This window comes from Puma concolor, chromosome A3 (genome assembly GCF_028749965.1).
Source record: "Puma concolor isolate L17-30 chromosome A3, mPumCon1.1.hap2, whole genome shotgun sequence".
Classification (NCBI taxonomy): domain Eukaryota; kingdom Metazoa; phylum Chordata; class Mammalia; order Carnivora; family Felidae; genus Puma; species Puma concolor.
Window position 1 is genome coordinate 131,772,551 of NC_141669.1, and position 13,821 is coordinate 131,786,371.

The 13,821-nt window shown below is 44.4% G+C and overlaps 1 long non-coding RNA gene across 2 annotated transcripts in view; it reads left to right on the top strand.

Moving 5' to 3' along the window:
• LOC147582813 (uncharacterized) overlaps window positions 1-13,821 on the top strand; it is a 394,038-nt gene that overhangs the window by 149,712 nt on the left and 230,505 nt on the right. For both annotated transcript variants that reach the window (XR_015248788.1, XR_015248789.1), the window contains one exon: window positions 4,461-4,610. This is a non-coding gene — a long non-coding RNA (uncharacterized LOC147582813). The remainder of the gene's footprint in view (window positions 1-4,460; window positions 4,611-13,821) is intronic.

Genomic DNA, 13,821 nt, shown 5'->3' on the forward strand with positions numbered 1-13,821 from the left:
GACAGCCATGAAGATGGAAAGGGCCACAGGGCAGGGAGCGTGGGAGGCCTTGATGAGCTGGGAGCGGTCCCTGCCAACAGCCAGGAAGAAACAGGACTTGCGATCCTCCGATCTTTTTTTTTTTTTTTTTTAACGTTTTTTTAATTTATTTTTGAGAGAGAGAGAGACAGCATGAGCATGGGGAGGGGCAGAGAGAGAGGGGGAGACAAAGAATCCAAAGCAGGCTCCAGGCTCTGAGCTGTCAGCCCAGAGCCCGACACGGGGCTCGAACTCACGAACCACAAGATCATGACCTGAGCCGAAGTCGGACGCTCAACTGACTGAGCCCCCCGGGCGCCCCGAGAGATCCTCCAATCTTAAGGAACTGAAATATGTCAACAACCTGAATGAGCTAGGAAATAGATCCTTCCCCAGAGCCTCCAGGTATGAGTGCCACTCAGCTGACCCCTGGGTTTCAGCTTCTTATGCTCCTGAGCAGAAATGCCAGCCATGCCGTGTCCGTACTTCTGGCCTACAGAACCGATGGCTGCTAACTGGGTGGGGTTGTAAGCTGCTAAAATGTTGGTAAGGTGTCACCTAACAATATAAAATCAATATTCCAGGTGTTCCTTTTCTATACTGCAGACTCGCTGAATTACTACCCGTCTTCCTTCCTTCCTTCCTTCCTTCCTTCCTTCCTTCCTTCCTTCCTCCCTCCCTCCCTCCCTCCCCCTCCCTCCCTCCCTCCTTCCGTCACTTCTCCCTCCCCTCCTTCCTTCCCTCTTTCCTTCCTCCCTTCCTCCTTCCTTCCTTCCTTCCTTCCTTCCTTCCTTCCTTCCTTCCCTCCCTCCCTCCCTCCCTCCCTCCCTCACTTCTCCCTCCCCTCTTTCCTTCCCTCTTTCCATCCTTCTCTCCCTCCCTCCCTCCCATCCTCCCTCGTTCCTTCCTTCCTTCACTCCTTCCTTCCTTCCTTCCTTCCTTCCCTCCCTCGCTCCCTCCCTCCCTCCCTCCTTCCTTCCTTCTCCTCTTCTCTTCTGTCTCTCTCTTTTTTAAATCATCTCCTTTGCATTGTGCTGTGGAGATAGCATATGCTGGAAGTGTGGGCTAGTGTGTGTGGGGGATGTTCTGAGTTTGGTTAGAATCTCAGGCTCTGGGGCCAGAGTGCCTGGGTTTCAAACTGGCACCATTTCTCCCTGGCTTTGGGATCTTGGACAATTACTTACTCAACTGCCCTGTGGGAAATGTGAAGGGAATGATCACATTAGCTCCTGAGGCTGGTGTGAGGCCGAAATGGCGTTTGCATGTGAAGTTCCCAGTGCGTAGTAAGAGCTCAGTAAAATGTCAGTTATGATTGTGCCTCTCATGAATTAGCAAAGCAATTTCAACCACTTTGGGCAGAAACCTTACAACATGTCCCGAGCAGATCTCTGCTTGCCTAAGATGAGTTCATGGAATTCTTCATAAACTTTCCTGGGCTACTTGTTATTAAATTATTGAGGCATCTATACTATGGTGATGACGCCCTGGAGAACCGGGCGCCTCCCCTAAGTTTTCCCATTTGTAATGATTTTGACTTGAAGTCCTTTGGGGAGACAACTTGTACTCTTGGAATGAGCCATCCACATATGGGAATGTCTTGGTGCCTGCTGTACGTGTTGTTTTCCCTTCACTGTTGTATTCCTCCGGGAATAGCCACGTGCTGTATCTAACGTAGCCACTTCTGGTTTCCCCACGTCGCCGTGGACTGAGAAACCCACAGTTATCCATCAAGCGTGCTAGATATCAGTTTGCTCCTGTAGATCTGCTCTCCACGCCCGACCTTTAGGGGCGGCATCAACGGGTTTCTTTCCTCTCCAGCTTTCAGTTGGGCCAGCCTGACAAGAGATAGGAAGGAAGAGAGTACGGCCGCCATATTGATTTCCTAGGGGCCTTCCTGTGGGGTTGTCTCAGCTGGTTGCTTCCTCGATGGCCACTGTTCCTTTCAAGGTAGCCTTTTCCATACAACTTCTTCCTGATTCTGGAAATGTCTCCTTCCCTAGTCCAGGCCTAGCGGTGGGAACACCTCCTTCAACTTCCCTACACCAAGCTCCTTTGTAAACGTTGCCTTTACTAAGTTCTCCGTGAGTTATCCTAATTGGAGAATGCCGTCTCATTTCTGATGGGCTCTTGACTGATACATCGAGACGGTTAGATTTTTACGAATAGTTGCATAAGAGTCCATAGATTCTGAGTGTTGCTCTCTCATTAGCAAAATGGTTGGATTTGGCAACATCTATTTGGGCTACGCTGAAGACCATTTCTTTTGCATTTTGTTGGGTTTTTCTGGGGTTTTACTCTAGGTGATGGAAGTTGGCAGCGAAGTGACCTCTGTGTGATTGAGATATTGCAGAATGTTTTGCTATCCCACTCACCTGCGTCTTATTTTGAAGGAAGTTCAGGTCTGAATCCGTTGAAATAAGAGTAAGCACAGATCCTCAGATAAGATGGTTCTTAAAGGTTCTTTGTACATGCCTCCAGCAAAACAAAATTTTCCCTTGAGTTCCACTTTCTGCAGATTATTTTGGGAGCCTCTAGAAATGGAGAGTGTGCTTGGCATTGATCCGGGACGCTTCCATTTTGCATATTGATGTGCATTTTTAACAAGAAAAAGGCCAGTATGGGGACAGCGCCGCCTGTTGGTGTGGCGGCTGACATTTATGGAAGCCTTCTCCATGCACGACAGTTTAAGATCATTTGGCAAAATAATTGTCACGATTGATTTTTATTTTCTTTTTGGACCTAGAGTTCACCCTTGTGGCTCTGGGGCTAGGTAACTTTCCGAAGCTTAAATTTCCCTTTGATGAAAATTCGTTTCTTAAGTTCTGGGTGGATGACAAATTTTGATTAAAATCACAAACTCTTCTACAATGTGTTGGCAAAAGCTGGTGAACCCAGCTGCTATCGACATATTCTTTGAGCAGCATCTTTCGTCAAGTGACATTAGAATGGCAGAAAACGAATGGTTGGAATTTTTTGAGCATACCCTTCTTCCTTGGAAACCACATCCTTTCTGAGGCTGTTGCTGGGGCCCTGGGTGAAATGTGGGCAATTTAAACGTTGTCATTAGAATAGTAGCAGCCAGGTAGCTTGACCTAATAATTTTTTGTCCACCAACGGTATGATCATACTTTTGCAAAAAGAGAAGAGAAAGAGAGAAGAGAGATGTGCTTGGGGACCATGCACGACACTTGGATCACAAGAAAGGAGGGATCGGAACTGCAACAAAGTGAAACTCTTCTGCCCAGCAAAGGAAACCGTCAACAAAATGAAGAGACAATCCACTAAATGGGAGAAGATATTTGCACATGATGTACTCAATCAGAGGTTAATGTCCAAAATATATAAAGAACTTATACAACTCAACTTATACAAACTCAAAAAAACACGTAATCCAGTTAAAACGTGGGCAGAGAACACGGATAGACCTTTTTCCGAAGAAGACATCCAGATGGCCAACACACACATAAAGAAGATGCTCAACATCACTCGTTGGAGAAACGCAAATCAAAACAACAAGCCTCCCCACCTGTCAGAATGGCTAAAATGAAAACCACAAGAAACAATGAGTGTTGGCGAGGACGTGGAAAAAAAAGGAACCCTCGTGCACTGTTGGTGGGAATGCAAGCGGGGGTAGCCACTGTGGAAGACGGTATGGAGGTTCCTCAAAAAGTTAAAAATGGAGGGGCGCCTGGGTGGCGCAGTCGGTTAAGCGTCCGACTTCAGCCAGGTCACGATCTCGCGGTCTGTGAGTTCGAGCCCCGCGTCGGGCTCTGGGCTGGTGGCTCAGAGCCTGGAGCCTGTTTCCGATTCTGTGTCTCCCTCTCTCTCTGCCCCTCCCCCGTTCATGCTCTGTCTCTCTCTGTCCCAAAAAAATAAATAAAAACGTTGAAAAAAAAAAAAAGTTAAAAATGGAATTATCATATGATTCCATAATTCCATTCCTGGGTATTTACCCAAAGAAAATGAAAGTACTAATTCAAACAGATACATGTACCTCTACGTTTATAGCGGCATTATTTAGAATAGATATGGAAGCAACAAAAACGTTCATCAATAAATGAATGGATAAAGATGTGGTGTATTTATACAATTGAATATTACTCAGCCATAAAAAAGAATGGAACATTATCTGTATTAAATATCCACTGTGTTTTCTATCCCAACACTGCTGGTTATGAGTTTCTGTGCTATCATTGTTTTTCTGCATTCTCACACTGTGAGTTGTAGACAGGGCTGACCCGGCTTCTGTTTCCAACTCCAGGGGTGGGCATGTGTCTAGGCTGAGCAAATTAGCACAGCAACAGGTTCAGGTGGTCATCTGACCCAAAGTATTACATTAATATTCAGTCTTACACTTGGTAGGAACCAGAGGAAGACAAGTCCTGATCTGCTATACTTGCACTTAATAGAATTTCTAGGTAATGCAATTCTATAATTTCTAGGGGCTACCACGCAGAGAAAACTCATCAAAAAATGAAGCCAAACACAATGGAAATGAGAGCTTAGAGACCTATAGCGATGAAACCTGTGGGACGGCCTTTGGCTCCTGGATCCAGCTATTTCTGAAGCTACATTTACTCTTCTATGCCCAGGTATGTAAACCTATCCGTTCTCCTCTTTTATCTAAACCGATATGATCGAATTTCACTCATTCTGTCTTCAAAGACCCATATGTTTAATTATGACTATACCAGTTGTTGTGGATTGAATTGTGTCCCCAAAAAGGATATGTTGAAATCCTAACACCTAGAATCTCTAAAATATGACCTTATTTGAGCATAACGTTGTTCCATATACAATTAGTTAGGATGTGGTCATACTGGAGTAGGGTGAATCTTTAATCCCATATGATTGACATCCTTGTAAAAGGCAAAGAGATACTCAGGGAGAAGATCATGTGAAAATAGCAGCAGAGTCTGAAGTTGTCCCTGTGTGTGTGTGTATGTGTGTGTGTGTGTGTGTGTGTGTGTGTGCACGTGTGTGTGTGTAGTTTCTACATCAGATACAGCTTTCTATGAGGCTGATAAATATAAGTACTTGGAAGTAGTTTATGGATCAATGAAATATTAATGGACCTGGAGGTGCTTTAAATGTATTTATAAAGCTAGGTTATCTATGGGTCAAATACCATTGTAGCGAATGCAGTTGTAATGAATGTCTTTGATAAATTTGGGTTTTAAGGCCCAATACATGTCCTACTTATTTCAGACAGTATGTGCTCTATGATCACAATTCCTTGAATGCAATTTTGAAATCCAAAACAACCACATGAACTAGCCTCATCTGTCTCTATCTCTATCTCTATCTCTATCTCTATCTCTATCTCTATCTCTATCTCTATCTCTATACACATATATACATATATAATATCTATATATTTTTATATATGTATATTTATTTATAAATATTATATATGTATATATTACCTATGTATAGATATGTGTATAGATATACATATATATTTATATATTTCTTTAGAAAATCATCCTGCTGGATGGGAATACTCATATGTTTTACTGCAGAAATATTGGGTTTGATTACAGTGATCTGTCCCAGTCCCATCTGGGAGTGTTAACTTAATAAATCTCCACCAAATCACCTGAGATCCAGTAATACCTGAATTTGAGATATATTGGCCCTGAGGTCCAGTAATACCTGAATTTGAGATATATTGGCCCTAAGAGAGAGGATTATAGACCTGGACAACCCTACATGACCGTTTCTTCAGAATACATAAGAAAAGCATTTGAGTTATAATTGATAATGTTGGAAATTTCGTGGAAACATTTAAGAGACTACAGATAGAGAACTTACACAAATGCTAATAATATTTACATTTTCCTGTAAATGTAATTTTACAAAACATTTATCTCAAGGTCATCCGTTTTGTTTGTGGATGGGGAGGGGACGTCTATCTCCTATGAGGTCTGTGAGGTCAGGGACCAGGATGCTTATTTGCACTCCTGTATCCTCAATATATAACTGAGCCTGATAATTAGTGCATGCTTAATAAATATATGCAGGATGCAATATTAAGTCCATGGAGGAGGCTGGGGATCAGATTTCGGGTGACCCACGCAATTTCTGGGGTTGGTGGACTAGAACTCAGATCTTTCATGTGTTTTCTCACCCTACCATCACTGTCTTGCTAAGATGAAAAGAAATTCGCAGCCCTTTCTAAAGTAATCAAAGGGATTAGACCATAAAGAAGAAAGAGGAATGCCAGGGGTCTTTGTTTCAGTTGGACAAAGCTAACCAGTCTGTGTAAATAGCCAAGAGCCTTGTTTCTAGATAAAAGGAGCCTCTGGTTGGTTCTAATCGGAGAGCATCCTTGGCGGTGAGAGATTGTAAAAGCAAAATATTCACTTTGAAAAATGAAACCCATTAAATTTGAGGCATTGTAATTTCCTATTGTGAGATTGTGGTACCAGCGATTAAATTCTATTGTGCGTCTTCAGTCCTTGTTACCGACGATGTGTCGTGTTATTAACGGAGATTCTAAGAATATCAGCTCTCCATAGCTAAAGTGCTATTTTGCTTCTCATGTGAAATCATTTGCATACATCTAAGAATTCATCCTTGAGTTGTCTCTTTCCCTTATTCCCTCTATCCTACTTAGAAGTCAGTCCAGGGCCCCTGGGTGGTTCTGTCAGTTGAGCGTCGGATTTGGGTTCAGGTCATGATCTCATGGTTCGTGAGTTGGAGCCCCACGTTAGGCTCTGTGCTAACAGCTCAGAGCCTGGAGCTGCTTTGGATTCTGTGTCTCCCTCTCTCTGTGCCCCTCCCTTGCTCATGCCCACATACTCTCTCTAATATAAGTAAATATTTAAAAAATTTAAAAAAAATTTAGAAGCCGTTCCTGCAGACTACCCCTCCAGATAGATTTTGTGTACAATCATTTCTCTGCCCACGTGGTCTTACCTGGACAACTCGAGCAGCTTCTGAGCCAGTCTGTATGCTACCCATTCTTGACTCAACAGGCCAACTGCTCTCAACAGCCACAGGAAATAAGCATGGTGGTTAATTTCATTCTACTGGCAAGGAAACTGAGGCACAGGGTTTTATGTAAATTGCACGTGACCATACAGTCAGGAGTGCTGGAGATAGAATGTGATCCCAGAAGTGTTAGACACTGTCTTCTTACTTCTAGCTTCAGATCACGCTATAACATCTTACACACAAGAGAAGTGGACAGCAGCTGAAGGGCCACAGGAAGTCTATAAAATTACTGCCTTATCTACTGCCAGTGTCAAGGTTATGAAAGTCAAGGAAAGACCAGAGCGACTTTCCAGACCGAGGAGGATAGAAGCATAAGAACCAAATGCAACAGGTGATTCTGAACTTGATCCTTTTACTACAAAAGGCATTGTTAGGACAGTTGGGGACACATGAATGGGGTCTGAGAATTAGGTGGTAGGAATATATCATGTTAGTTTCCTGATTTTGATGGTCGATTGTGGTCATGTCAGAGAATATCCTTGTAGGAGATATACACTGAAGGGTTTAGGGCAGTAGGTCAGCAATTTCCTCTTAGAGATCAGGGGGAAATGATTCTTTTTTATTACTTGCAACTTCTCTGTGCTTTTTTTTTTTTATAATTCTTTAAAAAAATTTTTTTTAATGTTAATTTTTATTTTTAAGACGGAGAGAAACAGAGCATGAGTGGGGGAGGAGCAGAGAGAGAGAGACACAGAATCTGAAGCAGGCTGTAGGCTCTGAGCTGTCAGCACAGAGCTTGACGTGGGGCTCAAACCCACGAACCGTGAGATCATGACCTGAGCCGAAGTTGGACGCTTAACCAACTAAGCCACCCAGGTGCCCCATCTTCTCTGCACTTTTGAGATGGCCTCAAAATAAAAAAATATATACATACTCAGACAACACTTATTGAATAATTATCTTAATTACAATTCTTAGCTTTGAATTTCAAAATAGATATTTAGTAAGGCCATAGTCTTAAAAGCTAGGCATTGACAGGAAATCACTGTTACTCTTGATATTTCCCAAACTGGGCTTTTACCTCTCGGGAGCCTAGGCTTGGTGGGCAGACCACAAAGTGCAACTTTGAGTGGCAAAGGTGAGGCTAGGAATTCAGAGGAATTTCTGATCCCATAGGATGGAAAAAGCCCTTGGGGGCCAGAAGGAGGAGCCCAGAAATGTGACAGGAAGAGAGGAAGGCAGGAATTCTGAGAGGAACATCTTGGTTCTGGGTCTGAGGCTGTCTAGAACTTTGGGTCTAGACAACTCTTTAGTTCAAAGTTTGGAGAAATCATAAGCCCTTCAGGGCAGCACTGTATTGGGCACAAGGGTACCTCTGACTTGGCTTACGGCAGGAGAATACCATTGGGCAGCCTGGGAAACCCCAGCATGGGTGGGGGTGGGGGTGGGGGGGACAATCAGCTACAGTACCGAAGGGGATGTGGAAGAGTTGTATGGACCATTTGGCCTGGAAGAAGACTGGGTTTGGGAAAAGGAAGTTTAGGGGGCTAGGACTTTATGCCCAGAGGCAGTGGTGAGATCCGTGGTCTTTAACACCGGGTGCCAACACAGAACCCTTTAAAAGAGTACATGGGTTGAGCTCCATCTTGGTAGACACCAGCCCAGAGGGCCCACTGAGCAGGGGGGCCACACTACGCGACAGCAGTTGCAGTAAGGATGGCGAGTGTGATGCCTGAAGACCATAAACACAAGGAGCCAGTGTGGAAGGGGGCCTGGTGGGCCAGACACACCTTCCCAGAGCTATGAGGACATAACCTTTCCATGGTACCCTAATGCGTTTTGGAGAGCGGGCGAGAACCCCGAAACGAGAGAGAACTTTGAAAGGTCGGAAGATAACTCAAAAGAAAATGGAACAAAAAGAGGCATGATGCCCTTGAGTGATAAATGAAGGGATTTCTGCTGTCAGTAGTAATGAAATTTAAGAACAGAAGCATTATATGTTAGGCAAAATGATTTATATACTCGGCTTCACCGCCACTTTTTTACACACTTCAGTCATTGTAGTAAATGTCAACTTTGTAGAAATGATGCAGGTGATAAAAGTAATTAGGAAGATGAGGGTGAGGCCAAGAGCATCCTTTGACAACATGTTCAGAGGAGGCTGTGCCAGGAAAACTGAGTCTTGGTTGAAGAGGAGGAGCCACGATGGAAAAATTGGGAGGTAGGTGGGCCGGGAAGAAGGAACAGCCCAGGCAAAGGCCTTGACGTGTGATTATGCTTGACATGTTTTAGGTCATGAAAGGGGGCCCGTGGGGCTGGTGCTTAGAAGGTCAGGGCAGGAGAGGCTGAAGATGAGTGAGGAGGGAGAGGTGGGCAGGGACTAGACCATGTAGGGCCTGGCAGGCCACAGGAAGGAGGTCTGGATTTTATTGTAAGTGCAGTGGGCACCACTGAGAGAGTTTCAAGGATGAGTCCATGGATTTAGTTTGTGTCTAAAGTGATCGTTATGGTGGCACCTGGGTGGCTCAGTCAGTTAAGCAGATGACTCTTGATTTCAGCTCAGATCACGATCTCATGGTTCGTTGGTTCAAGCCCCACATCAGGCTCTGCACTGACAGCACAGAACCTGCTTGGGATTCTCTCTCTCCTTCTCTCTCTCTGCCCCTCCCTAACTCATGCTCCCTCTCTCTCAAAATGAATAAAAAAAAAAAATAAAGTTATCACTATGGCCTGTTGGATGGAAAATGGAACCTGGGAGAACAGGAAAGAGGCTATGGCCATGAATAAGCAGAGATGGCATGAAGTGAGTGGTTTCTGGATATAATTTGGAGGTACAGTTGCCACATGGATTGGCTGTGGGAAAGAAAAAATTGGTAATTCCCAAGGCTTTGGATTGAATAAGTCAGTCATTGGGGTAGTGAGCGTGAGGAAGTCATTGACTAAAGTAGGAAGTCTGGAGCAGAGGAATTTGGGGTGGGTTTGGGTTGCTATATTACTGCTAATGCTTGGCCACTTACTGATAACACTAAAGAACCTGGGTGTGTCCAACCACAATCTGCCCCTCTAACATCAAGATAATGACCATGAACATGGCATGTCTCATATAAAACCATTTCCAAGGCCGTGTGTTTCTAGTATAAGGTTTTTATTTAGTTACTAATTTATTAATGACTCTGTTGACCTTTACACTTGGACACCTTGCTATAATGAAAATAACTCCCAAATTTATCACGTGAGCCCTGAATTAAAGACCCACCAAAGGCTTTACATGATGAAAGGAGTCTCCATATTCTGTTCTCTTCAATATGAACAACTGCACGAGTTTTTTTGACACGTGTAATACTTGACATCAGTCGATAAAAAAATACAACAGAAATATTCCATGTTTAAAGCAGAGCTGAAAAAAAAAAGACTAAGAAAATTCCATATTGCATAAAAGAAAGAGATTGCCACCAAAGTGAAAGGAAATCAATGGGACGACTTTGGAGACCCATTTCAATCTGTTGTTGACATTGTTTTCTGGGAGTAATTTTCTCAAAATGTTAACAGTATTGAGTTTGCCTATTGATTCTATTATTTTTGACCTTGCATTAGTGTGGGCTAATCTTACATGCCATAAAATTTCCTTTCACAGCTAAAATTATTGTATGACTCTGGAGGAAACCTCCAATCAGGTCAGGCACCCCCCTCGGGATTTTGATGAGTGTATAAGCGGCAATAATGAGTTATGTTGACTTCAATACACTTCCATGTTGTTTACATTTTCTTAAATGGTTTAAACAGGGTCATCATATAAATGATCAACATATTGACTGAAATACTCAAGCCTGGATGAATGGAAGGCCACAGCCAGCCAACCAGATTGGCCAGCTTGAATTTGAGTCAATAGCGTAAATATATATTTGGCTACCGAATCGAAGCCAACTTCACATTCGTTATTCTGAAAACATGGCTAAATAAAATAGCTACAAAGTATACCACTGGAAGATGGCCTTTCTAACTCCCCAGTAGCCCTCCTCCCCAGCTGTGCCCTTCCGAAAACCAAAGAATCCAAACTGAATGAATCCAGCAGAATTAAGGAGAAAAAGCTCTTCATTGGTTTTCCTGGGGAAGGACTAGAGGTATCATTGGCTCTGAGCAGGGGAAATTCGGCAGTTGTATTTTCAAAGGGTTTGTGAAATACAGTCACAACATGCCATTAACGTCCTATGCGTCCTATCCGTTCCCCACCCTCCCCAACCCCGCCCATCTCCGTGGGAGGTCAAACCACCTGTGGGCCACACTCCCCAGCCCACCCCTTGCCTTTGATGCTGCGCTTACTCAGTCTGCCTGCAAAGAAATTTCAGGATTTACTGGCACAATGCTAATGGGTTTGCCCACAAATACTTAGAAGAGTATCGCTAGAGGAGTTAATTTGCCTCTTAATGATTTAATTACATGCTGCAGCTCTGGTGTTACAAGAATAACAATGTTCCTTACTTTCTACCGCTACTGGGGATGCTGACTTTGGACACTTTTGGGAAAGAATGACACTTGCTGTCCGTTAGAGAGAGGGGCCTGGAGTCACGGGGCGGGGGGGGGGGGGGCGAAGGGGCATTTTCCCATGCCACAAAAGAATCTTTCTTACTCATCTGTGTTGGAGTGAGGGGTCCTTTCAGGATCAGGGACGATCATTATAGGATATGCTGTGATTTTTATTCACAGTGTCTTGACTGTTTCCGTGAAGTAATACTAGTCTTTGTTTTTATGTCAGTTCAGTAGGTTTTACCTGGTTTGCCCAACACAGGGACACAAAGTGCATGAGCTGGGCTCCAACTGAGTCTTTTGCCCTAAAACCTAATTATTTGAGCCTACGCTTTCTGTGGCTTAAGAGGCCTCACTTAAAAGGCAGGTTGAGCTCTTTGGAAGCTGAATTGGAGGTTTAAGATGTTTATTGGTATTTGATGCCTGTAAAAAGAAGGGGAAGAGGCAGGACTGCGCAGAAGCAGAAGTCAAGCTCAAGTGCAGGCTCAGTAGAGCCTTGGCCAGCCCTGTGGGGAGCTCCGGGGCCAGCACTGTCCATCATGGTGTCCCACATTGGGCAGAGATGGCCAGACCTCCATGCCCCCACGTTACTTTGTCACTGCACCAGCTGCTCCAAGGGCATGACCTGGGGCCAGCGGGCACTTCCCGGCTGTGGCAGCCCCTGAATTCAAGAATAGACAGACGGCAGGGAGTCTTAACCCTGAAGGGGGGTTTGGGGGGTGCCTCTCTGTGTCTCCCACACACTGTTTGTGGATAGATCTATAGAGACACAGAAGAGGAAGGAGAGGCACCGTAGGCTTCTGGACCAGGATGTCCGAATTCATATCCCAAATGCATCTCTTCCCAACTAGGGCACTGTGGTGGATTAGTTGAACCTGGAGATCAGTCCAATCTGTAAATCTGGCATACGGGTAGCACTTTATTTAACTTGTGATGAGGACCAGGAATAGTTTCTGTAAAGGATCTTTGGTCAATGAATATTTTTATGAGCCTCTGGAGGAAAAAAAAAAAAAAATCCATGCTCTGGGCCATCTATCATTCTCTCAGATTCTGACCTGAATATACCTTCTCCTGGTTTTTAGCATTCTCTTTCTGCTCAAGAGGCCCCGAAGCACCATGAGGACTCGTCTACCCACAGCTGGATTGTCTTCTCGGATTTTCGTTCTAAGGTCCCATCCCAGGGAGGCTGGGAACCAAAGAGGGGAGTCCTCTGAGCTTAGAGTCCTGTGAATGGTTGTACCGCTCATGGGATAGTCCCTGCCGGGAGCTCAATGCCGGGTCCCAGAACACGGGTTTCTCGTCTTTGTTCTGGGCCGTGAGGGAAGGCCAAGCACCAAGGCATCTGCGTAGTGCTTGGGGCCAGAGGTGACTGTGTGCCAGGCTTTCGTGGAGGCAGAAGGATACTCCTGAATATTTATTGAGTGCTTATTATGTGCCACCATCCAGTCATGCCTTTTGCATGAGTTTCTCATGCAATCTTCACAACAATTTGAGGCGTTATCCCTGGTCATATTTTAGTGAGAAAACAGAGGCTTACAAAAGATTGAGGGAACTTCTCCAGTACCTACAGCGAGTGAGTGTTGTCACTCGAGTCGATCTCAGGCAGTCTGACACCAGGCTCAGAGTGAGAGGCAGATGGGGAATGTGGGGAGGGTTTAGCACATTCACTTCTGGCAATCTGTGAGGTCTTACAATTCCTGTGTCAGCCTCACTGCAGTGGGGCCCGGGTCTCTTCCGTTACGGAGAGAGAGTCTCATTTTTGTATTTATTCAATTACTCCTGGCTCTCATTTTATCTTTCCACAGATTAGATGCCTCCAAGCTTCTGTTGTGGGTGCCCGCACGTTTGACATCCATACGAGAAATTAAGTTTACAATGGTAGAATCTTACATGGAAAACTCGCTGGCACTCTGTTAACAATTCTTCCCTGTTCAGCGGACTTTTCCGTCTGATGACTATCAGTTTTTATATGTTCTCTGTCTTCATGCCTGATTTTGAGTGGAATCATTATCAGCTTTACTCAGATGATGTTTATCAGTTAAATCGCACCGCAGTTTCACATGAAGTAATCACTGAGTGTAGAATTCTGCAGTCCGACTCTCCTAGATTAAAAATCCCAGCCCTGCGATCTATGAGCTGTGGTGACATGACCTTGGTCAATGTTTTGAGCTTTACTTTCTATCTGTAAAATGGGCACGATGTTACTTACGGAGCCGTCCAGTGGGACAGTAAGCATCGGAACACAGAAAGCCCTCAACAAATTTTTGTTACTGTTACCCCACGCGGTTCTCTATGAAGGATAAGTGAACAGATGTGAGGTTGTATTTTGGTTACACAGCA